A 24,703-nucleotide genomic window follows, 5' to 3' on the forward strand; every position below is an offset into this window, starting at 1 on the left:
GACAACTTCATTTTTATAGATACATAGGTAATAAAAATTAAATTGAAATATATTACAAATTTAACATCACAATAATGGCGATCCTAAATATTTTATATTGCCGAATACTCCTCAAATATGAGAAAGAAATAAAAATTATATACGAACTTCCCAAAACGCAGGCACCAGGTTTATACATGAATAAATTCATTGAATTAAGAATAATTCTTAAGTGGAGATTGGGAAGGGTAGGTAGAAATGGCAAAAATGTATAAATTGGAAAAATAGCACAAGATAGAACATCTTTCAGAATATATACAAAGGAAAACACGAAATAACTTGTCAATTTAAAAGTAAATTTTAAAATAAATCCATATTCAAATGTAGAGAATGACCCTTAGATATTCCCCTTTAAAATGAGATGATACTTTTTAAGCAATTGCGTGTGGATATTCCGAATAACATATCTAAGAATTTAAAATGGTGGGATCATTTTCATATACCTGTTTATTAAAATGATCAATACTTTCTAGGATATTCTACGTTTTTAAGACAGATAACTAATCTTTAACGTCTGTCTAAGTTTAAGTCTGACTAAGACAAATAACTAATCTTTAACGTCTGTCCAAGTCTGATTCGCAATGTCATAAAACCACATGAAACCAGCTTTAAAAAATAAAAGCTGCAGAATTTATTTCTCATAGCAAAAATAAAAATATGCTTAAAAGTCTTGAATCCCAAATAGGGGAAAAACATTAAAATGGGCAGGACTTTTAATGGCAAACAGACATTCACAACCGAATAAATGTTTCTGTTTCGAATGTTTTAAAAATGAAACAAAAATACGATGTAAATATTTGCCAATTTTACAGAATCTTTTATTTTCGGTTTATGCGTATTATTTTTTACTTTTACAAAAAAGAAATTGACGTTAAATTATAGGACATGGTGCGTCCTTGGTCAATGAAGAAGAAATTTTTTTTTATTATTAAGGATTAAAACATTGTCGCAGTTCAGAATACCACTTTTTGTGGGTAGCGGGGTTTTAACTACATTAAAAAAAAACTGACCTTGAGTCTAACTTTGTCTTTATAGGAAGGTAAGTAATTTTTTGCACGTGTGGAAAACTTAGTTTCTGTTTTTAATGTTTGCTCCAAAATAAACGCAATAAACTTCGCTGAGGTGTTAACATATGCTACGCCTTTAAAAGTAGATTCACGCTGACAATTAAATGTAATAAACGTTGAAACAGTTAGTAAAAATAAGTAAAGGTATGAATATAAGCTTTTTGTTAAAGTGTGGAATAGTTTACAGTCGAGAAATTGCCAACAAAACAAAAATCAACAAATACCTTATACTAAACGCAGTAAAAGTCAAGTATCTTTTATACGTGCGGAAATTGTGTTTACGTTCTTTTTATTTAATTTCTTTTAATTCTCATTACAACAGATAACTGGTTGCTTGTTGCGTAAACGTTGGATACTTCATTCTTGAAAAATTGTATAAAAAATATATGACTACCATTAATTCTAAATTTGGGAGTACACCTCGGACTTAGAATAAATGGCAGAATGAGTTATTTGATTACAACTTTTCAGGATTTACGCATCCCCATCCGTTAAGCAACAAGCGACCATTTATTTATCTTTTTTAATTAAGTGTGTAAAAACTACTTTTAGCAGTACACATGCAGGTAAGTCATTAAATTCTAATGCGTTTGCTATAGGTTTGTTGCTGTAGATCCTTTTTTTCTTTTTTTAAATATTCGACTATTTACTTTTCTACAATTTTACTTAGCGACTAAATACTCTAAAGTTAAGGGGAGGGCTTAAATCGTATTTTAAGCTATTGATTAATAATGCCACATATAGCCCATAATGTAACAATAAGAGGTGTATCTCATATCAGTGTACTTACAAACATAAACAAGATCAAAGTGTAGTATATGTTCTTCAGATGCTGCACTTACATTTCTTGTTCTCTTTCGGTGGAGGAGCAGTCCTTCACGACTGAGACATTTTTTTTGTACCATTTCTCCACGTTAAAAAAAGGATCCTGGTGTCTAACTCTATCCCGTGAGGGAGGCATAGTAAATAGGTACATACATAAACAAAGGAAGGATATACTAATTTTCTTAACCAATTAAACTTAATAGCTTGATGTAAACAAATTAGTCAGATCAAAGCGGTTGCCGCGTGCTAACGTCTAAGAAAAATTTAAAAAAAAAATGGTTAGTAATCGGTTTTTAAAAATCCTTTTGCTACGCTTTTCAATAGCACAATGGCGTCCAGCATTTTCAAAATAATACGCTTCTACAATAACATGAAGGTTTTCAAGCTTAAATGTCTATTTCGTAATACACGGTTTACTAAGATGATCCAAAACAGAAATTTTATATTTTTTAATCATTATGCTTCGTCACAAATGATCAAATTCTGTTTATTTAATTCATCATTTGAAATCTTCTCACATCTGTAAGCATTCAACCGAGAACAGATCCATCGCAATAGCTCTCACCGACTGGAATTTGACCTTAGTGATTATGGCTTTAAAATAAATAATGAGATTGTGAGTTCATCACTACGACATGTGAGTGACAACGTTCAGCCTCTTCTCAGAAAAGGTCTGATATCTGCATGTATATACTTATCGGTTTTGCATACTGAAATTCATATGTTATATTGAAGTCATAATTATGTAATATCTCATATCGAATAGGAGATATTACAAAAAAAATCGGTGATTGCTTGGTCGATTAATTATCTGTACGTGCAGATATTAATATTTTTTTATGGATTTATTTTTTACAAAACATTTTTGCCATTGTGGGTAGCACGAAAAGCAATCTCATGACGAAACAAGATTTTACGCTTAACAAATAAAGTAAGAATACTTTAATGTTCTAGAAATAAAAAAACGGAGCGACTAAAAATATGAATGGCAAAATCATTTACAAAGTTTTCGAAAGTTGTGACCATTTTTTCATTCACACACACACACACACACACACACACACACACATATATATATATTACAAAATAAAAACAGAAATAAATAGATAAATAAACAAATTAAAATTAAACACACAATATATACGTGGATATATGTTTATTTTCCATTAACATACACGTATATATTAAAAATAAAAATAAAAACAAAAATTAAATACATAAATAAATAAAATAATAAACAAAATATATATGTGTATATGCTTATATGTATGCATATATATATGTATGTATATATATATATATATATATGTATATATATATGCATGCAAACTAAAAGTTAAAATAATTACTATATGATAAGTTTCATATATATATATATATATATTAACTTATGAAAATACAAAATAAAAAATTTGGTTTGATATAATCAGAGAGTATATAAAAATGAAGTATAATTCGTACCTCAAAGAAGGTCGATCAAATCTTTGAAAAGTTTTTAAAAGAAAAAAAAACTTAGTGTAAACCTAAAAATAAAAGTAAATATAATAAAATAAACGAAAAATTGAACAACACACATCGCGTATTGTAAACAGACAACACGGCCCAATTTCTGTGAATTTCCCTAGTGTCTACACATTATCGCTTTCTTACACCCCCCTTGTTATACGTCAGTTTTATTCGCATGTACCACCTCTTTTTTACCCCTCCCTCTTGTCTTTTCTTCCTCTCCCTCTAAACGAATACACAAACCTTCTCCCTCTATATCCATATATATATATATATATATATGTTTTCTTTTATTGTCACTCTCTCTAATCTTTCATACATCGCCCCTCCAAAAAAAAACACTCATTTTTAACCCTTCCCCTCTATTTTTTCTTTAATGGATGACAGCAGTTAAGTTTGTCGCCCTCCGATTTTAAATCTTGCATTTAAATTCATAAGAATATTAAATCATGCCTCATGCTAGACATGGCAAAATACTTTTTTTCTATAGACTAAAAAAATGTTCTTAAATTTTTTTTTTTCTGGTCTGATGAGATGAATAAACGGTCTGGACATCGTAGCAAGATATGGTTATATTTTCATACATAAAATAAAGATCATTTACTATCATTTCTGCTAATGCCTTGGATATACGATCATTTTGAACCAAAATTATTTTAGTTGTTTTACAAAAAAAAAAAAACGATCATAAAAGAGTAAACGAAACATTAAAAAGGTAGAATCCAGCAAAGCTTTCTGTTATTTTTAAGTTAAGCTTGCTTAAAGAAATTAAAAAATATATCCTAAATGCTAACATAATATATATATATATATATATATATATATATATATATATATATGTGTGTGTGTGTGTGTGTGTGTGTGTGTACATGTGTATATATTCTAATATACTAGCATGGGTGTCCGGCGTTACCCGGGTGCTTGGAGGTGTATGCTAAGCAAAAAACAAAAAAGAAGAAAACGGTCAATTTTTTTTTTTAAATTTTGACCCTTATTATGACCCCTTAACATTTATTCTTTGGGGCTCAAATCAATTTATGTAGTTAGATCCTACTCCAAATAACGTATATCTAAAATTTCAAGTTTGTAGACCCCAAATTGTCGGATGAGTTTCGTAGAATTCTAAAAGGTCGAGTCGTTGAACTTTGACCCCTTAACAGCCCCGATTACATAGATTTTCCCACATCTCAGTACCCTGTATATCAAATTTCGAGTCTGTAGAGTAAAAATTGACAGAGTTATTGCGTAGGGAAATGTACACAGAAAGACACACAGACAGACACACAGATACGTTCACTTTTATAGCTAAGAATTCGGATTATGTAGGCGCTTAGTCTGCGATAGGTTAAAATTAATGTTTTTTTTTTCCTCCCGCGAATCTAAACTGCATTATGCATGTGTTTAAGGAAAGTTGCTAACAGATCCACACGACGTTTAATTGAGTCAGCTATAATCTCTCATTCTAGGAATTTAATTAAACAAAGAAAAGTTTTTTTCCACAGTGCTCCTTATCTGTCGAAAATAATTATTAAAGAGAACAATTTAGACACAGGTTAAACTCGAAATATATATATATATATATATATATATATATATATATATATATATATATATATATATATATATATATATTAAAAAAAATCCATTCGTAATTTCATTTCATTTTATTATTTTTATTTTACTTATTTACTGTATTTTATTTTATCACTATCTATTTTTAGACCCCATTTTTATCACCTCCTATTTTTATGTTTAGACGCTATCTACAGTTACAACGCTATTTTATCCCATTTCAATTATCTCTAATTTTAAAAACTCACTTCGTAATCTCGTCTCATTTTATTTACTTAATCTATCACGGTTATATTTCCAGACGCAATCTTTTAAATCTCTAAGATATTTCAACTTTTAGACATACTCAACTACGCTAGTTTATTCTAATTTATTTTCTCTAATAAAATTTATATATGTATATAGCCATCTAATTTACATAAGGAAAACACGCTGCTGTCCGCCATCATTATATATATCCCCAAATCTGCCGACTCTCTCTTCAATGACCACCCCTCTTGAAAAAGCCCGCATAAATCGGGCGAGACGTTGATTATTCAGGTGCTTTTACTTCCATTTTTTTCATATATATATATATATATATATATATATATATATATATATATATAAGTGCGTGTATACATATACAGACACACATACATACATGTATATATATATATATATATATATATATATATATATATATATATATATATATATATATATATGAAACGATAACGGATCGATAGACGTATCCAGTTGCATTCAACTATATTCCTCGCCCTTAGAGAAAAGGTGAGTACTTACATTATTAGATATATAGATGTTTATTTAAAGTGTGTCCATCGTTTTCACTCAACAAAACATTGTTACTTTGAAAAAGATACGAAAACAATGATCACAGAGCGCAAATAATATTTATCGCGTGTTAAGAAATTTTAATCGTTAAAAAATTGTATCTGCTACGGTACTGCATTATGAGTGCGCTATTTCTGTTCGTCCGCGTTGGAACGAGCAGGATTAGCGAACTCAGACGGGAAGACATTTTTATTACCCCTCACTCCATCCAAAATGTTATAATAGCCGAGACAAATACAAAACAAGCTATTCGTGAAGAGTTAAATAATACGTAATGGCCGGGGGAGGGCAAAATAAAGTTCGGAAAGTACTGGGATTTTATCGTATTGACAAAATCGCACGGAAAAATAATGGCCAATTCCGGCGAGAAAATAAAGGTACACTGATATTGCGATTACGTAAAATAGTTCTTACCAAAGGCGGTGTGAGAGATTGGAAATTTGAGGATATTTGTTGTCATTCAGAATACATTAACAAGCACCGGTTATCATTTATAAATAATCACTGATGCTAACCTGGCTGAGAACTTCTACTGAGTATATGATAATATAGAAGTAAAGAGTAGTATTAATTTTAAGTCACATACAGGATGAATTATTTATGATCTGTAGATTAGACATTAACATTTACTACCTTTTCAGTAAATATAACATACGAATAATGCACTCACTCTGTAAAATCTCCAAATTTGAGTCCTACCCACGTATATATTTCTATGTTAAACTCAGGGGACATGTTATTTAATTCATAAATAAAAATGTAATATAGTAACATCAGATTAGAAATAACATGGACGTAATGGAAAACTAGTACGTGATTTTACGTAAAATCGCTTAATTGAGAGCTAAGCAATGAATGAACTTGAATTACATGCTAACTAATAGAGTAGGTATTATGTCAAAGTGTATAATTAAAGCATAATTCCACTCTACGGGTTCTATCAGTCGTAGACATTTATGCTGACAACATTACAATCTATAGTAGTCTATCAAAGACCGTAAACGACCAACTTCTCTCTGATTCTTTCTCCTCTGATCTTGGGCATGTGGTAAGATGGGGAAAGAGGTGGCTAACTAGTTTTAATGCATCTAAAACAAAGCTTCTGTCTCTACATCATCCAAGTTCTAAAGCCGACCTGGCATCTGTTGAAATGAATGGCTCTTGTCTTGGGGAGGCTTTATGTTTCGTCAATTTTCTGGGCGTGATGCTTTACTCCTGGCCTGAAATAGAACACGTATATCAAATCCATTGCGAAGGTCGTTGGAAACATAGTAGGAACTGCTACCGCTCCGGTAGATATCTCACTGCTGATGCAATTCTCTACCAGGTACGGCCAACGACGGAGTACTTTTGCCACATATGGACTGGAGCTGCTAGAAGCAGCTTATCCTGCCTTGACAGAGTTCAAAATAAACTTTGTAGCTTACTGGGGGATTCCATTTTCTCTTCCCTGCGACCTCTTTCCCACTGAAGAGACGTTGCGAGCCTGTGTCTGGTTTATCGTTATTTTCACGGCTTAATGCTGAGCTGAACTTCAATCAATGGTCCCCTCTAGCCAAACTTTCAGGAAAAACACTCGTCTAGCAAAAACCACTCTCAATAATTGTGCACACTCTTTATTTGTGCCTAAACCTAAATGCAGATTCAATGAGCAAAGATTCTTTCTGAGAACTGCACGCCTGTGGAACTCTCTTCTGTTTGTCTGCTTTCCAGCTGACTACAATCTGATTGTCTTCAAGTTCAACGTAAACAAGTTCATGATGAACCGTTCCCCTAAGTAATCCTAGTTACAAAATTCCCACTACTTATGTTTACTACGATATAAGCACATTGACTAACGCATACCCACTAACCCTTATCCTCGGCTTTTCTCCGGCCATTGATAAGTGGTGATTTCTGTGTGAAAATAGGGGTTCATCACCGGATGTAGTCAAACATCATAATCAAGTACATAGAAAGAGAGAAATAGAAAGAAATAGAAATAAATAGAAAGAAAGCGAAAGAAAGAATAAAAGATAGATAGATAGATATAGGAAATAGAAAGAAATAGAAAGAAAGCGAAAAAAGAAAGAAAGAAAGAAAGATAGATAGATAGATAGATAAATAGATATAGGAAATAGAAAGATATCTTGAAACATGAGACATCTAAATTTTGTGACGAGAACATTATTGAAAATTTAATACAGGGGTCATCCTCATAGAAAAGCATCAGTTTTTAACTAAAAACATTAAAATCTTATTTTTCATTAAAATCTTTAAAAATTCTTTTTTACTCCAGGGGTAAAAAAATCTTCTTTTTTTTAAACTAAAAACGTTAAAAAAGAAAAAAAATCGTGTTAATTGAAAAATTTTAAACAAAAGGGCAAAATTATTTTTTTGTAATGTCGTTTTTTACTCAAAACGTAAAAAAGATTTTACTAAAAACCTTTAAAAATAGGTGAATTAAAACAATTTTAACTCCAAACGTTAACTAACCGTTTTTAAATCTAAACGTTAAAAAATCGTTTGTAACTCAAAACTAAAAACAAAAAAAAAAAAGTTTTTACCTCCAAACGTTAAAAAAATTGTTTCAAACTCGAAACGTTAAAAAAATCGTTTTAATTCAAAACGTTAAAAAAAGGTTACGAGGATAACACTGGTATCATTACAACGAAAGATGTTTTTGCTCTAGAATATAATTTTCTACATAGTTAGCAACATTTTAAATGTAATTTTTCCAGCGATGTACGATGGCTGTAATAGGCGTTTAAATAAGAATTTGTGATTCGAGGTTCATTGTGAATGTAAATTCTCCTAGTTTTTAATCGGGAAATCGAAGAGCCACAAAGTGAAGTGTTCTATCATTAACACGAGTGGTATTCATTTTTCTTTATACTCGTCACCATACTGAATGTGCCTTTGTCAAGAATTTAATAACACATTTTTCTTCTGACACACATCATGACAGGAGTTGCTTTCTTACAGTCTCGCGCCGTCAATATCTGAAACAGAAAAATGGAAATTTAGGTCAAGCTCAATCATTATAGCAATGCAATTTGCAATCCCTTTTATCTATTCGGATGGGACAAAAATAGGAGGCATTATTTTACAAGGCCTTTCGTATACTCTCAGCTTTGTCATGTTAAACGTTAATAGTAGTACATCTAAATAATCGATATTTGATTATGTCTAGCCATTTTCCCTTTTTATTTTTTTAGCATATTCCTAACACTTAAAAACGTATAATTTATTTAGCATCTTTCGAAAATTATTATTACGCCAAGGACAACTACTACAATTAATTAAGTAATTATTACATTTAATAATCATATAAAACCTTAAAAATTTAATGGAGATAATTCCTACTTAAAATGTAAATGTAAAACTACACCTTAGATTTTGAGCTTTTTTTCCATTAACTGATAATGCCTTTCGTATTGTTATTTTTTAATTTTAATTTTAAACTAGAATTACATTCGATTAAATGAATGCCGATTTCGCCGAATATGTGCAGATAGATTATGATTAACACGTATTTTATACTGTTACGTTTACGTATTATTTTTTTAATAGAAGGGAAAAATGTTCGCAGATGTTTTATGTGTAGCACATTTTCCCCCATTTTATTTCCACAATAATATTTGTTGGGTTTGTAAAAGTAACAATAACAATATCCACATAAAATAAGGATTGTGCCAAGTGAAGGTTTTAGACAACGCTGTTGATGATAATACGTGCGTGATGCAAGGAGCTACTCGTTCTATATAGATGGATTAAAAATACAAAAAGAAATCACATAACAAGTAAGTTATAAAAATGTAAAAGAATAGACCAAAATGAAAAAATAATCACGTACGTCTATCATGAAACTAAAACTATGTTAATCAACGTTTGTTTCCCGAAGGCTTTTATTCTATGGATTTCAATCATGCAAAATACAATCAAAACTATTCCTCAGTATTGGGATTGAAAAATCTGCAAAACTGAAAACAAATACATAGACACGAACGTTTTGGAGTTAAGATTTACCCCGACTTTGTTATCAGCAGAATACTCCATAATGATGTCATAAAAAGGTAAACTGTTTTTCCTATTAAATCACGAACAATTAATCTAATGTTTACGATGGCCGGTCCAAAAGTAAGACCTACTATCAATTAGCTAAAACGTTTAAAAACAACGAAGGAAGAGAAGAACAATTAAAACAAGCGATATTTTGTGCTATAGAAATGTTTTTTCTGCATATTCAACAACATTCCCAATGTATTTTTGTTAGTCTCTTTTGATGCCCCCGTCGTCCGCAGCACGCTTTGTTAATCACATCTCTGCCGTTAATCTGAAATTGACGAACTTCATCTGTGCGGAAATCGACTGCATTGATTTCGTAAAGGTTCCACCGACGTCGGTGATTGTTTATCGGTTCAATGTTTTCTGCAAGTAGAGATTCGATAACGCATCTCTGTTTTTACACACTTCCTTTTAGGAGTAGCCGCTTTAGAGACTCACACCGCCAATATTTATAACAGAGATATAAAACTTACTAGAATATGAATTGCAATCCTCCTCGATTCACCTGGACGGAATTAGACATACTTGGCTTTAATTTATGAGTGGCCGCCGTAGTCATATTTAAGCTAATGTTTAAAACCCATGAAACTTTGTAGCGACAAGTACTAAAATCAATTCTCATTCTTAAAGGGTTTACTGTATAAACTAAAATTATTTTAGGTAAAACGGAATTACTTTACACGAACCCGCGGTACAAAAGATACTCATTTTATTTTTACATTTTTTAACGGTAAATGTTTCAATCTTCTATTTAGATGATGCTTAAATCTTAATTAAGGATATATTGGTTCTTCATCTGTTCATGACTGACCGATCAAGAAGAACACACCTTTGTGCTTGTAATTTACGCTTCTGTACAGAAGACTGTAACGCCTTCTGTGTTTTTTAAGGCACGCCTGATTAAGTTCAGTGGTTATATTGCTAATCTAGCAAGGATAGTTTTGAAACATTTAATTTCTAAGACATTGAGCTTACTCTAATAAATTTTCATTATAGTCAACATGTAACTTTGCAAATAGAAATCAATAATGAACGGTAATTTTTTTACGTCAGTGATGTTGATGAGTCTTTTCTTCATTTTCATTTTTTTTAAATTTTATTTTAATCATCTGAATACAAAAGATTTCATTTTTAACTGCATAATAATATCCCGTCATATTTATACGCATGTTATCTTTTCATTGTTTTGACTCTCGAGTATATATCCGGCACTGTTAGACACAGTTAATCAACTAAGAACCACATCGCATAATATAAAAGCATATAAGATATCAACGGATACACACTCGAGAGTGGAGACAATGAAAACATATGCTGTTGTCCTAGTCCTAGTTATCATATTCCATTCTTTAAAACCAAAAAAAATGTCATTATTTTAATGAATGTAAAAAATTAAATTAAAAAAGAGGATATAGAATAATTTCCCCTAGCAAACTCCCCAGATATCTTTGCGCTAAATGAAACAAATTTGCACCCAATCCATCCCCTCTAACCACTTGAACATGTTTGGTTATCTTCCTCTTGCTCCCAGGTTCACTCTGATTAGGAGTGATAGTACCTTTTAGGATCCCGACCATAGGTTAAGTAGAAACCAACTTGAAAAAAAAGCAAATACATTCTATTAAAATTTTATTTCTTCAGAATCACTGGATTCAGCGTTAAATAACCTGAAAAGGGTTGATATGCTGTAAAACAAAAACAACCAACCAACTAAAAATCCTGTTGAGGGGGAGACTAAGTTTTTTCATTATAGTTGCTGTAAGTTAATTGATATTTGTTCCTTTATAATTTATATTAAAATTATTGAGAAAAAAAACAAAAAAACAAAAAAAACAAGATGTTGTGTATAGAATTTTCATTGGGAAATTTGTTTAATCAATTTTTGTTAAACTTTATACAATTAAAAAGATTTTTAAAAAAGAGTTTTTCGGTATTGTTACTATTGCTCCTACTATTATCGGTGTTATCGTGACTTTTTTCACTTTCCATATTCTATGAGCTTTTTGGTTAGTTCCATGTATTTGCACTATTTCTCTGTCTCCTTGATCTCCACACTCTGTGGTCTGTTGAAACGGCAAAATCGACAATCTCACACGACTTTTCCTTCTTAGAATTTTTAAAAATTCATCGTTATTTGTTTTAGTTTATGTTTTATTCGTTTTATTTATTATTTGTTTTATTCGTTTTATTTATTATTTGTTTTAAAAAAATTCAACTACCGTGGAATTTCCACGAGTTTTACAAGTAAGCATGTACTCCTTGATCTTGTATATTTTTTCGTTTCACTTTTCTTTTTCAGTCATATAATCATTCCTGTTTTTTTTTTCGCGAGGATTTTATCATTAGTTATACATCCTAAAAACAAACACGAAGCGCTGTGCGTACCACCATTGGGTTTTTAATATCCGAATCAAGAAAGGAATGATATTTCCGAACTTGTTGTTTCAAGTAAAAAGATAAAAAGACGAAATGCGACATTATTCCCTTTCTGCGGGCTGTATTTTCCCCTCTCTCCACCGCCCTGCCTCTCAGGCCCTGTCTTTAACGACGGCTTATATAATGTTTATATTCTTTATCCCGCGAGGGCACGAAGAGACAAGGATGAAAAATCGAATGACATTTTCTATTACTCATGTATTCCCTCGAAGAAAGCACACTGTATTATGGGGCTATTATTTGGGACACCATTTACAGAGGACTATGCAAGCATATGAGCGAGAGGTCGGTTTACATTATGCTTAAACTTCTGCATGAAGTAAGTAAGTTTACAAAAATAGTAGCTTTTTTTTTTACATAAGCGTCACCACTTATCAAGGCCGATAGACCACTCAGGGTTAAAGAGTGTAGAGAGTCAAAAGGACAATATAGTAATCGATAGTAATGGAAGTTCGGTAAATTTGTTAACTTAAGTCGAACGGCTAATCAGAAACTTGTTCACGTTGGACTTGAAGACAACCATATTATAGACAGCTGGAAAGCAGGAAAACGGAAGACAATTCCACAGGCCTGCAGTTCTTTGAAGGATGGCTTTAAAAAGTTTTGTTTTAATCGAGTGAAAGTTATTTAAGGTACGGATCAGAACCATCACATTATTTTAATCGCTCCTTTCTGTTCAATTTTCTTGTTTTGCAAATGACTGCAATATGACCGTCTTCAAGTCCAATCTGAACAAGTTCTTGATGAGCTGTCTCCTTAAGTAATCTAATTTACCAAATTTCCACTACTAACATTTACTATGATGTTTTTCCATTGACTACAGTACACCCATTAACAGTTAACCTCCAGTGGCTCATATTCCTTGATAAGTGGTTACTACTTTGTAAAATAAAAATGGCAATACAGTACGAGAAAAAGGCTATAAGGAAAGAATTCTAAAGTCGAGTTTGACAGAAGAAACTATTATTGTAAATTTCCAGCATCTTAGGATCTCTGCAGCGAATGTGTGGAATTGTGTAGTTAAACGCGTTTGTCGCGGGTATGTACGTTGAGTGAGCACAAGTGCGGCGCTTCATCAGAACTCATTCCATTAAAATCTTTATAATAGAAGAACAGGGATTTAACATTGTTGCGGTGAGACAAGGATTGATGATTAGTACCTAGTGATCGGGGACTCTTTTTTGAACTCTGCCCATTAGGTAGAGATTCGCGTTGGATGCAACAACCCTACAACATTCATGGACGAATGGGGTACTTTATATGGATACAGAATACTCTCATTTGAGTAATTTGCGAGCACAACAGTGGGGACCCATTTTTCTTTTAGCAATGTTTTCAATGTTTATGCTTCCCATGAATGTAAAGCTGAGGAGATATTAGTAAGAGCTTATTCTTAATAAACAGAGACAGAGAAAATATATATAGAGAGAGAGATGGAGTGATAACGATAGATGATTGGAGAGAGAGAGAGAGAGAGAGGGAGAGAGAGAAAGGAGAGTAAGCAATGTTAAAAAGAGCATATGAAATAATGTGAAGCAAAATGATATACAATGAGCAGCGAGAAAATAATAGACACAAACATTGCCAGCAATAACTTGGTGACTTAATTGCAAATTACTGCTAATTACAAATAAAATGCAAGGATTTAGAACATATCTGAATAAAAAAATTCAGCATTATTTTATCATACAGTTCGTGTGATTAAAATATATAAATATAACTCTTTTTATAACAAAGGTTGGCCAAGTAACAACCGAAACGTTATTTGAATGAATGAATCCATTCAAACATAAAATGAATTCTTAGTCATGTTCATTTTGTTTGAAACTCGTTAGCATAACTTCGACATTATCTTCATGTTGGGTACAATCTTAAAATAATATTTACTTTTAGGCTTATAATACAGAGTTATCCATATTGCGAAAAAGAAGATATGCCCTGTAACAGTATTCTAGGTAAACAAATGTGTCTCGAATTACAGAATTTTATTACAGTAGACCCAGCAACTTCTTCCTTTCCATTTAATCTGTGAGTTATTGAATAAATCGGGTAAAGATTATATTTCGTCCACTGCTAATTTATGAGTTTCCATTAAAATCGGTTCTCTGTATCGCTCTAGACATTTTCTCACAGCCAAGACTATTCTTTATCTCTACGAATCTACTATCAGACAATGTCCGATTTTAAGGTTCTTGATAAATGCATAAACGTGTCTGCAATTTCATTGTTTCAGCAATATCTTATTCGCTGCAATCTATCTCTTTCTCTCTTTCTCTCTCTCTCTCTCACACACACAAATGTAATGTCGCTAAACTCCGTCTTTTCAACAAATAGTATTATGACTTATGTTCTTTAGAATTTCCTGATCTTTTCCTTGCTTCCTTAATTCTAGCTTGTTTTATTACTTCGCATGGCTGTCTTCACTAATTCGTTGATTTAATACTTCATTGTAACACAACTTCCTATTCAAGCAGTTTCATTCCGAGGACTGCAAGTTTATGGAACTCTATTTCTGCTCATTGATTTCCTTCTACCTAAAATCAATCAATAGGTATATCCCTTCTTTGTAATAATATGTCTTCGTTCTTTTTAGCTCCTTACATCAAGTGGCTTCTTGCTTTGTCTCGATATATTTATATAAAACCGCATAATGTATATCATCAGTTATTTATGTGTAAATAATATATGCTCTTTCTATCAACACAGCTCCAGATGCTGTACATACCCCCTCCTTCATTGCTAGTACACTGCGTGTAAGTCACAATCAAATAAACCACATATCAGAAATTATATCAGCTTTGACCGAAGCACTTTGTTCACGATTGTATGCATGGCGAAAATTTGACTGTGAAATCATCATCATACAACACCAAAGAAAAAATATTCCGAATACCATTTATTGAGATTCTGATACTGTATTTGGCGAGCGAAAGAAGAGCCTGTCTATATTGCGTGTCAATGTTCACTTTTACGGTGTTTATAAAAACGAAGGAGAACGTGCATTTAATATACTTATTCGTACCTCTTGGCCATGACACTCGAGCAGTTTGTGTCCCAACATTCACCGCACCTGGAATGTAAATCTCTTTCATGCTTAGAACAGACGCAAGTCTCATTTATCTCGACAATGAGTCCTTTGTTCAGTTTCTACTATTGAAGTCGCATCCTTGTTTCTCTGTGTCATCCTTAGAAGGAGGGTAGATATTTAGCTATCTGTTTAACTGACATGTACACCCGTTACGTCGCCTCCACGAGAAGACTTCCGTCTTCTTGGAATGTAAAACAGAGTGACTACCGAAACAGACGCTTCCAAAATCTATGTGAATCTCCTGTAACACTTTCTTTCTGTGACACTTTGACCTGACTGCCTAACTACTCTCACCTGTGTCTCTTCCTTGGATATTGAAAAGTGGTGTGTGTGGGGGGGATCCTGCCAACACAAACTTGCACTCAACATGCACTAACCTACCTTGTGACCTCTTGTAAATTCCTTGGACAGAGCGGGCGTCGACCCAAATCAAGGCGTGTGATGCATGTTACCGGTAACACATTAACCTCTTTGTACTTAACTTGAGAACAAGCAAGTTGATTCAAGCTAGTACCGTGTTAAGTATGTTATTGACACACAACACTAGCGACAGAGAGGGGCATAGAAATCGAGAGACATCTGAGGCATTGTATTCGCAGTAACCTTTCTAAATCAACAACAATTCTTCTTTCGCTGCCTCCATTTCAGTCATGGAAGATTTTGTTCGCTTTCAACTTATTACGGTATTATTTAAATAAATATAATCAGATCTTCTATTAAGACGTCCAGGTGCTGTGTGTGCTCTCCGCTTATCTCGGCATTGCTTCCAGTCGCCATGATCTTCTCTTTGCCACTTGACTCAAACAGTGCTGATTCAAGAGAGGTGTGGTTGGAGATTGCGCAACCATTGCCTCACAATTACACGCGCTACTGCCCCTAATGGGTATCCTTTGTATTTCAAGACTGAATGGAAGCATGGAATGGGGATCAGATCTTTATAACCCATGGTGTGCTTTGCACGTATGAACACTGTCTTCGTAATTCATTAGATAAAACCTACTATTTAATATCTAATGCAGATGCATTAAATTATATTTAAACGTGCGTGATAATGCACTATCATTACGATATGGAAGATGGATAACACTATACCTGCCACAGTATCACAGATAAAATAATATTGAGTTTTATGTTACCGCGTAAAGCAACACTCATGCCATACAACCGTACTGCTGCAGCTCTGAGATTGTAAAAATCATTCAAACAAATATAAAAAGCCAGCTGGATCAGAATAAAAAAAGACCTCGGGCTCATAAACGGCAGGGACTTCTTTGATAGTCATTACAGATGCGGTTGGAATTTTGCAAATATTTCAGAAAAAAAAAACCAAGTATGTGAATATATTTCCTGCCTGTAATCTCTTATAATAAGGGCAGGATGGTTTCCGCTATTCGAAGTATAAAAATAAGATAAATGTGCCAGTTGCTTTAAGACTATAATTGGATCGCAAGCTAACAAATCGTCCTTGTAATAGTAAGACGATAGACTAGTACAGGGTAGAACGGTAAGATTGTCGCCCTAGAAAAGCTGACATAATCTCATTTTCGTTTGATGAAAATCGCATTTATTTTTTGTTTTTGTTTTTGTTTTTGTTGTTGTTGTTGTTGTTGTTGTTGCAGACTATCTAAGCGTTGGCCAGTTGTATACAAATCCCAAGTGCGATTGCAGTGTTTTATTATGTCTGAAAGTAGCATAATATTCAACGAGCTAGATCAGAGATGCTCTATACCGATCTAAGTTATGACTATGGGACCATTCTCAGCATCCTCAAAATGCATCATTGGATGGCCACGAATTATAGAGACGCGCTTAGGGTGAGGAAAACTAAATTGCCGGTCACGCTTATGGCTTTTGCTGTGGTTTCAAGTGAGGGTAACATCATGCCACCTTACATCTTGGAATCGGATTGAAAGTAAACACCAAAGCGTACCTTGGTGTCCTGAAAAGTGTGGTGAGCCCCTCATGCAATCTGGTGGCCGCTGTCAGACCCTGGATATAGCAGCAGGACTCATCGCCGGCCCACAAGACCAAAAAGACTCGATCTTGTCTTCAGAAGGAGCGCTACGACTTTGTAACTTTCTCTCATTGCCATTCCCCTCTTAGCCCGACCTAAACCCAGGGGACTACTTTGTTTGATCATACGATGAGAACATCACCAACATGACCTCCACACCACCAAAGCTATCCTGATCACCGTCATCCGTCTAGTATTCGCCGGGTTTCTGCCAGCGCTTGTGGAAAAGGCATGCTCTCAGTTTGGAAGCCCTATCAAAGCGGCGACTGATGATAAAGTGCGGTTACATTAAATAGATATCAGCTCTATTACCTAATCAAGTTACCTAGATTGATTTTTTTTTACTCAAAGTTCTAAAATAAAGCTGTGATGTTATTTTCTTCAGAGCGAAGAATTTATCGTTACACCCTGTAACATGCAACAACGTAAGTCATCTGGTTATTAAGTCTCCCTATTCTCTATCTCTCTAAAAGCAGAGGTGCACTCTATTCCCATTTTAATATGTTCTTATTGCAACCTCACGCAATTTAATGTAACTGAGACGCCAAAGTTAATTCAATATACAAAACAGTTACATATTTTATTTCCATTCTTATGTGATCGACGCCACACACACTCCTATCGCTTCTCTGTTCCACGTCAAGTTCTGACAGATAAATCCCCACTATATATATCACCACAAATCAAACATTGAGCAGAAGTAATTGGCTACTGTGGAGTTTACATTAGAGTTATATTATAGATTGCCGTGTGCCAGATAGCGAATACATCACCTAATATTAGTCCTAGCAAGGATAGAATTATGCACGAATCAAAGTAACAACTCAAATGAAAGATAACATAAAGAGATATATTGTAATTCAGGTGATGTGAATAGATGAACGTATAGCAGAGCAGATGTCAGTTGAGATGACACGTGACGTCACGGATATGCAAGTTGACAAAGTGCATTTCGTGTGATACATTATCAATAATGCTGTGAAAGCCGAAAGGAAAACTTGATAATGGCAAAGAGTGAAATACCCTCTTCTGTTCCTGAATTTTGTGTCAATCTATGTAATCTTACTAACATTATGAACAATTATTTGAGATAATGCCAGTAACCGTCACGTGTGATCTATCTATAGCCAAAATAAACTTTACACTGAGACACACGACGAAAACCTCCGTATCATTTTCTTTACACGTTAGCAAGATATCAAGTCTCACTCCACTGATAAGGATCACGAGCAGGGGGGAAATAATGCAACAATCTTTAGAAGAAACTTAGACGGCCACAATGAAAAAGAAGAAGTAGAAGGAAAAGAAGAAGAAGAAGAAGAAGAAGAAGAAGAACAACAACAACAACAGCGGCAGCAGCATCAGCAGGAAGAGTTAGGAGGAAGAGAAAAGTACGAGAAAATTGAAATTCACGCAATATAAATATCAGAGATATACAGAAAAACCTGGGGCAATTCAATACCGTCTCAGCTAAAACGCAGTTTAGTTAAAAGAAATAAATTCAGTAATTTAGAAATTTTTTTTAAAGAATTTGAAGGGTTTTTAAGTGATTTCTCAGAGAAATGCATCTGCTTGTCCACACTAAATATCCATAGATCCTGCGAGACTATTGAAAACTATCCTGAGGTAAGCACAATAATTAACCTTTTCAGTCATTATAATATTAATGTATTAGTGTCATCTGTAGAGTTGTCAGTTGGTTATTCGCTGTGAGTTATGTATAAACGCTACGAAAGACCGCTAAAATGACGTTAGAATTACGCTAATATTGAATCTATGCTTTGTCAGATGAACATATGCTTGGGTAAATTCCATACCTTATTTTAATTTGTTGATGTTTCTCGCATCATGTAATTGCCAAGCGAATTACTCCATTTTTATATGTGCTCAATGTTTATTTTAAAATCAGCTTTTCTAATTTTTGTTTGATAGTTTGTTCATAATCTGTAATCTCTTTTCATTAATATCAAGTGTTGATATGCCTTACGCAAGTATTAGAATTCAATAAAGCAAAAATATGGTATGGAATTGGCCCATATAATCAGACATTCATTTAATAAAAAAGAAACAAAACTAAAGAACTAAAGACGCATGAACAACATCTGAAAGATAATTGAGTACATATACTAACGTAATTTTTTTTTACAAACTCATTAATGCTAAACTAGGATTGGAGTCCAAATCTCCTATGGAGAATCATCTTTTAACTTTAGGACTAGAATACTTAAAACACGCAAAAAAAAAAGAAATTATCACATGACGAGAGCTCCTGATGCCGTTTAGGTTTTTGCCAGATTTACACCAGTCGGGCTTCGTCCCCGATATTACTTAGTGGCAAACCTGCCTGGTATAGTGTTGCAGGTGACGTAGATCTGACATGGTTACGTTGCCACCGTTCTTTACGACGATTAGAAGGAGTTTACTCTAGGAAGGTCTCTTGTGCATTATTCGTCAATTCTTTTTGAATGATTCAGATGCTTTTTGTTGACAATGGTTTCTCCGATATTTTCCTATTAAGAATTCACTTTAGAAATTCATCGGTTTTTTACGGCAGGGACCAAGTAAAGCTTTTCAATGTCCCTAAATTAAAGTGTTTTTTTGTGTGTGGAACCGAATGGATTTGAACTTACCGCACCCCGGGTTTAAAGTCCGTAATGTTAAACACCTAGCCATCGTCACCTTCTGTTGTTTACGTTGCACATATGTTAATTCGGCGTATCAAGAAGAAGCATCAACTCTGTAAAATATGCGACCCTGAGCGAGTATCATCACTAGTTAGCGTGTAGGTAAAGGAGGCTATACATCGTAACATGTGGGTAGATACTTGTATTGAGAGAACGGTATTACATAAATGGAACAGAAATATACCTTCTGTGGAAAAAAATATTCCCGCGAAAATAAGATAAATAAAATTAGAAACACGGAAAGAAATAAAATAGAAGTTTAAAAGATAAACGAAGATGAAAGAAGAAAGATATTTTAACTAAGAAATATGGAGAAGAAATACACACACATGCATATGCACACATACATACATACATACATACATACATACATATATATATATATATATATATATATATATATAAATGACGCATACTTTTTAAATAATATATCAACATAAATACACATTTACTCTCTGTGAAGGTTCCTCTTAAGGAAGCTGAAAGACTAAAAAAAAAAAGCAAATCTAAAAAAAAAAAAACTGAAATGAAAAACACAATAAACGTGATCTAAAAATAGCTAAAATAAAATAAAGAAAACTAAACAAAAGTGAATGAATTCATTGTCAGTGATGATTAAAAAAAATAACCGGCAAAGAAAACGCGCCTTATATATTTTAGCGGTTGAATCGAGAAAGACAATGAACGAATTCCCGTTTTGTTTTGCGCGAACGAGACTTCAGGCGAGAGAGCGAGAATGTTTTGTGTATAATCACCGTGGTTCAGTCAATGGCGTGCGTTTATATTTGAGATAGAAAAAAAATAAAGTCTCTTTGTCTTGTTTTTATATATTTATTAATATTTTTATGATTATTTATTTGCCTATCTTTTGTTAGCAGTGAGAAAGATGGTGGCGTGTTTTCGAACGAGACATACTAGCAAATGTGTTCCAGGTTTATTGAACAAAACAGCTTTTCAGGAGGGAAACAATAGGAGCTTTATGGAACAATTCTGTCACATATCTACAAGTGAAAACTAAACACATTAAGAATATCGAAAAGAAAGTACTCATCTTTTAAATAAAAACGGGATTTCTTATATTAAATATCTGTTAGCTTGATAGGAAATGCAGCGCTTCTACAATATCAGAACGAAATTTCGGAAATGCTTAATTTCACATAAAAAACAATGGTGGCGACGTATTACTCGTAGTTTAAGATGATTATATAAAAATATTCCGAAAAATGATACGATAGAAAATTTTTCTTCAAGAAAATAAAATTTGAAGAAAGCGATCCTATTTATTTATGTAAGACGCAGCAGAGTTCAAAATGGAGGTTATTTCTTCCAGATAATTCTTGGAAAACCCAGGCAATATTTTTTGTATATATGTTATTTTTACGTTATTAAATTTTTAGGCGAACAGTTATTTTATATTAAACAATTATGAAAAGATCTTAAATGGAAAACAGGCTCAGAAACACTGTATATATAATACGTTTATTTAGTTGTTTGTTTTGCGTTAGTCACATCCAATATTTAGAGTTACTTGCCTTGTTTATATTTTCTTTTTTTATTTTATAAAAACAATATGGCCGCAATTTTTCACCTACTAAAACGAATAACGTTGCGTTTTTTTGTTTTTTTTAATATTCCGGTACTTTCGACTTCAAAACTTGAAAACTAACAGTGTAATCTATTAGAATTGACAAAAAGATTCAGATGAAACTATTTGGGTTTTTTCTGCAAACTCCATTTATCGACTACAAAATTTCGTTTTGATAATGTAGAAACGCCAGAAATAATACCTTTTACGTATTATAAAGATTTTCAAATCACTTTTTACATCAATATTTATATAGGTATTTGTTAAGGCTGTATGTAAAAAGTCGAAATGATAAATACAACAAAAGTAAAGTAAATAATTAAAAACAATGTAAACGATATTGTTATTAACATCCATATCTAGCATTAATGGACCTTTCATATAGTCTTTCAGTAGAATGTTTTAGTATGAATCGGAATATTTTTATATTAAAAACAAAATCGACTTTCTTCAAATAAAAAATAAAAAACAAAAATAAATGAAAGCTCTTTTTTCCATTAAATGAATGACAAAAATTGCTAAGAAAGAAAAAATATATATATATATATTCGCCCTTTATTTATTTATAAAAAAAAAGCACTACAGTACTTTCGGGTAATTTCTCCAAGGTCGGGGTAATTGCGCCAACTAGCTCTTTTGGCAACCACGCATATAAAGAGCACTTTTTTTTTTTTGTAAGTTGGAGCAATTACTCCCGATTTGGCGCAATTACCCCAATGTTCGGTAATAATTTAATACAAAATAATACAAAATTAAAAAAAATATCTCAGGAACATACAGGAAATGAATTTAGGAAAACTCGTCCCGGGAAAACTCGTCTCCGGAAAACTCGTCTCCGGAAAACTCGACCCCGGAAAACTCGTCCCCTTTCGCTTGGTAGGAAAACTGGTCCCTTATTGAATAAATATCGATTGAAAACACATTTTATGATCGTTCTTGAAGGAGATAGTGTTTTTTAAAATAGAATATAGACCCCATAATATCTTTTAAAAATATTTTTACTTGTTTAATGTTTTTTTTTTTAAATAAAATCGATTTTCTAAGTGTCCGTTTTCTACCTAACTGGCTAAGTTCTTAGTTGTTTCACTTATTTTAAAGCGTTTATTAGATACATAAACGAGACCGCATATTTTTTTTATATTAATATAAAAATAATTTACTTATATACTATTGTTTATAAAAGGGTAAAATCGATTTTTCTACCTCGCCGACTATGTTGTTTGTTGTTTAGTTTATTTGGAATCGTTTATTCGGTAAAGAACAAAAAACACAGAAAACAAACAAAAACATGTCGAGTGTTACGTGAGAACGAGAAATAATGTCCGGTATATCACGTCTTAGGTGTCTTGATAATCGCTAAAAAACTAGAAAATTAAAGAAATTACTGAGGGAGATTTGGTTTTATAAAGAAAATAATAAATTTTAATATTTTTTAAAATATAATTTAGAGAGGGGAGGTAAACAGTATATCTCCACCCGAAAAACAACCAACAAAAAAAAATTAAATTAAAAAGATTCTTGATAAACGATAGCGGAGTTTTCAATACAATTGATTAATAAATTTATTTAGTGATTACTTTTTCTCTTAATGTTTGATTTTAGAATTTTGAAGTAAAAATTAAAAAAATAAAATGGGTTAACGAGAGATTGTTAGTACATGGTATCTCTCGCGCCAAAAGAATATTTCGCTTTTAATTTATTAGTTAATTTTTGCAAACTTTGACAGGACCACAATAAATGTTGATAATTGATAAAATTATAATTTTAAATAACGCATGAGTGCATTTGGTATGAGAGAAAACAAAAACATAACAACAAAAAAATCTATCATAGTTAAAAAAAAAAACTAAAACAAAAAAGTAACGCAGAATCGAATAGTCCCCGTTTTTTAATTTTTTGTTTTGCTTTTTATTATTGTTTTTATGACGTCAAAAAACATCGTTAAAATAAGAACAAAAAAAAATTGTAATTAACTTTTTTATGAACACAATACACGCTTTAAAATAAGTGAAACCACTAAGAACTTAGCCAGTTAGGTAGAAGACGGACACTTAGAAAATCGATTTTATTAAAAAAAAAAAAAAAAGGAAAAACATGAAACAAGTAAAAATATTTTTAAAAAATATTAGGGGGGGGCTATAGTCTATTTTAAAAAACAATATCTTCTTCAAGAACGATCATAAAATGTGTTTTCAATCGATATTTATTCAATAGGGGACCAGTTTTCCTACCTAGCGAAAGGGGACGAGTTTTCCCGGGACGAGTTTTCCCGAGACGAGTTTTCCCGGGACGAGTTTTCCGGGCACCACAGGAAATACCACATGAACTCCTAACCATCAAGGATGTATAGTGCCGTTGCGGTTAAAGGAATCTCGTCGGTATATATATATATATATATATATATATATATATATATATATATATATATATATATATATATATACTAGCAAAAGTACCCAACGTTGACTGGGTTCAAAAACAGCCTACAGAAAATGGACTCTGCTTTATGAAAGTATGATAGCTTATGAAAAGGAAGTGTTGTAAATTTGGGTTGAATTTGGAGGTATCAAAACCAAAGCAAAATGTGATGAAAGTAAAAATAAAATAGATAAATACCATAATTTATTATACCATACCTGTTCATACTGAAACACTTATCACAATATTCTGTGGATCTATATGAAAAAAAACATTGTTACACTTTGTCACATATTTCCATTCTATGGAGGTCAGGTGCGAACGAACACCCGATGATTTTATTATACCACATTTCTTCGAACTGAAACATAATTATCAAAGTATACTTACGTAGATAGATATGAAAAGTCTTTATTAAAGTATGTGCCTATTTCCATTCTATGAGGGTCAGGCGCGAACGCATACCCCATAATTTTATCATACCATCCCTATTTAAGTTAAAACATACTTATCAAAGTATTCTTATGTACATCTATATCAAAAACACTTGAAAACTTTTTTTTTAAAGTTTTTATTTCCTTACTT

The sequence above is a fragment of the Euprymna scolopes genome, chromosome 30 (assembly GCF_053919585.1).
Source record: "Euprymna scolopes isolate OS-2025 chromosome 30, ASM5391958v1, whole genome shotgun sequence".
Taxonomy (NCBI): domain Eukaryota; kingdom Metazoa; phylum Mollusca; class Cephalopoda; order Sepiida; family Sepiolidae; genus Euprymna; species Euprymna scolopes.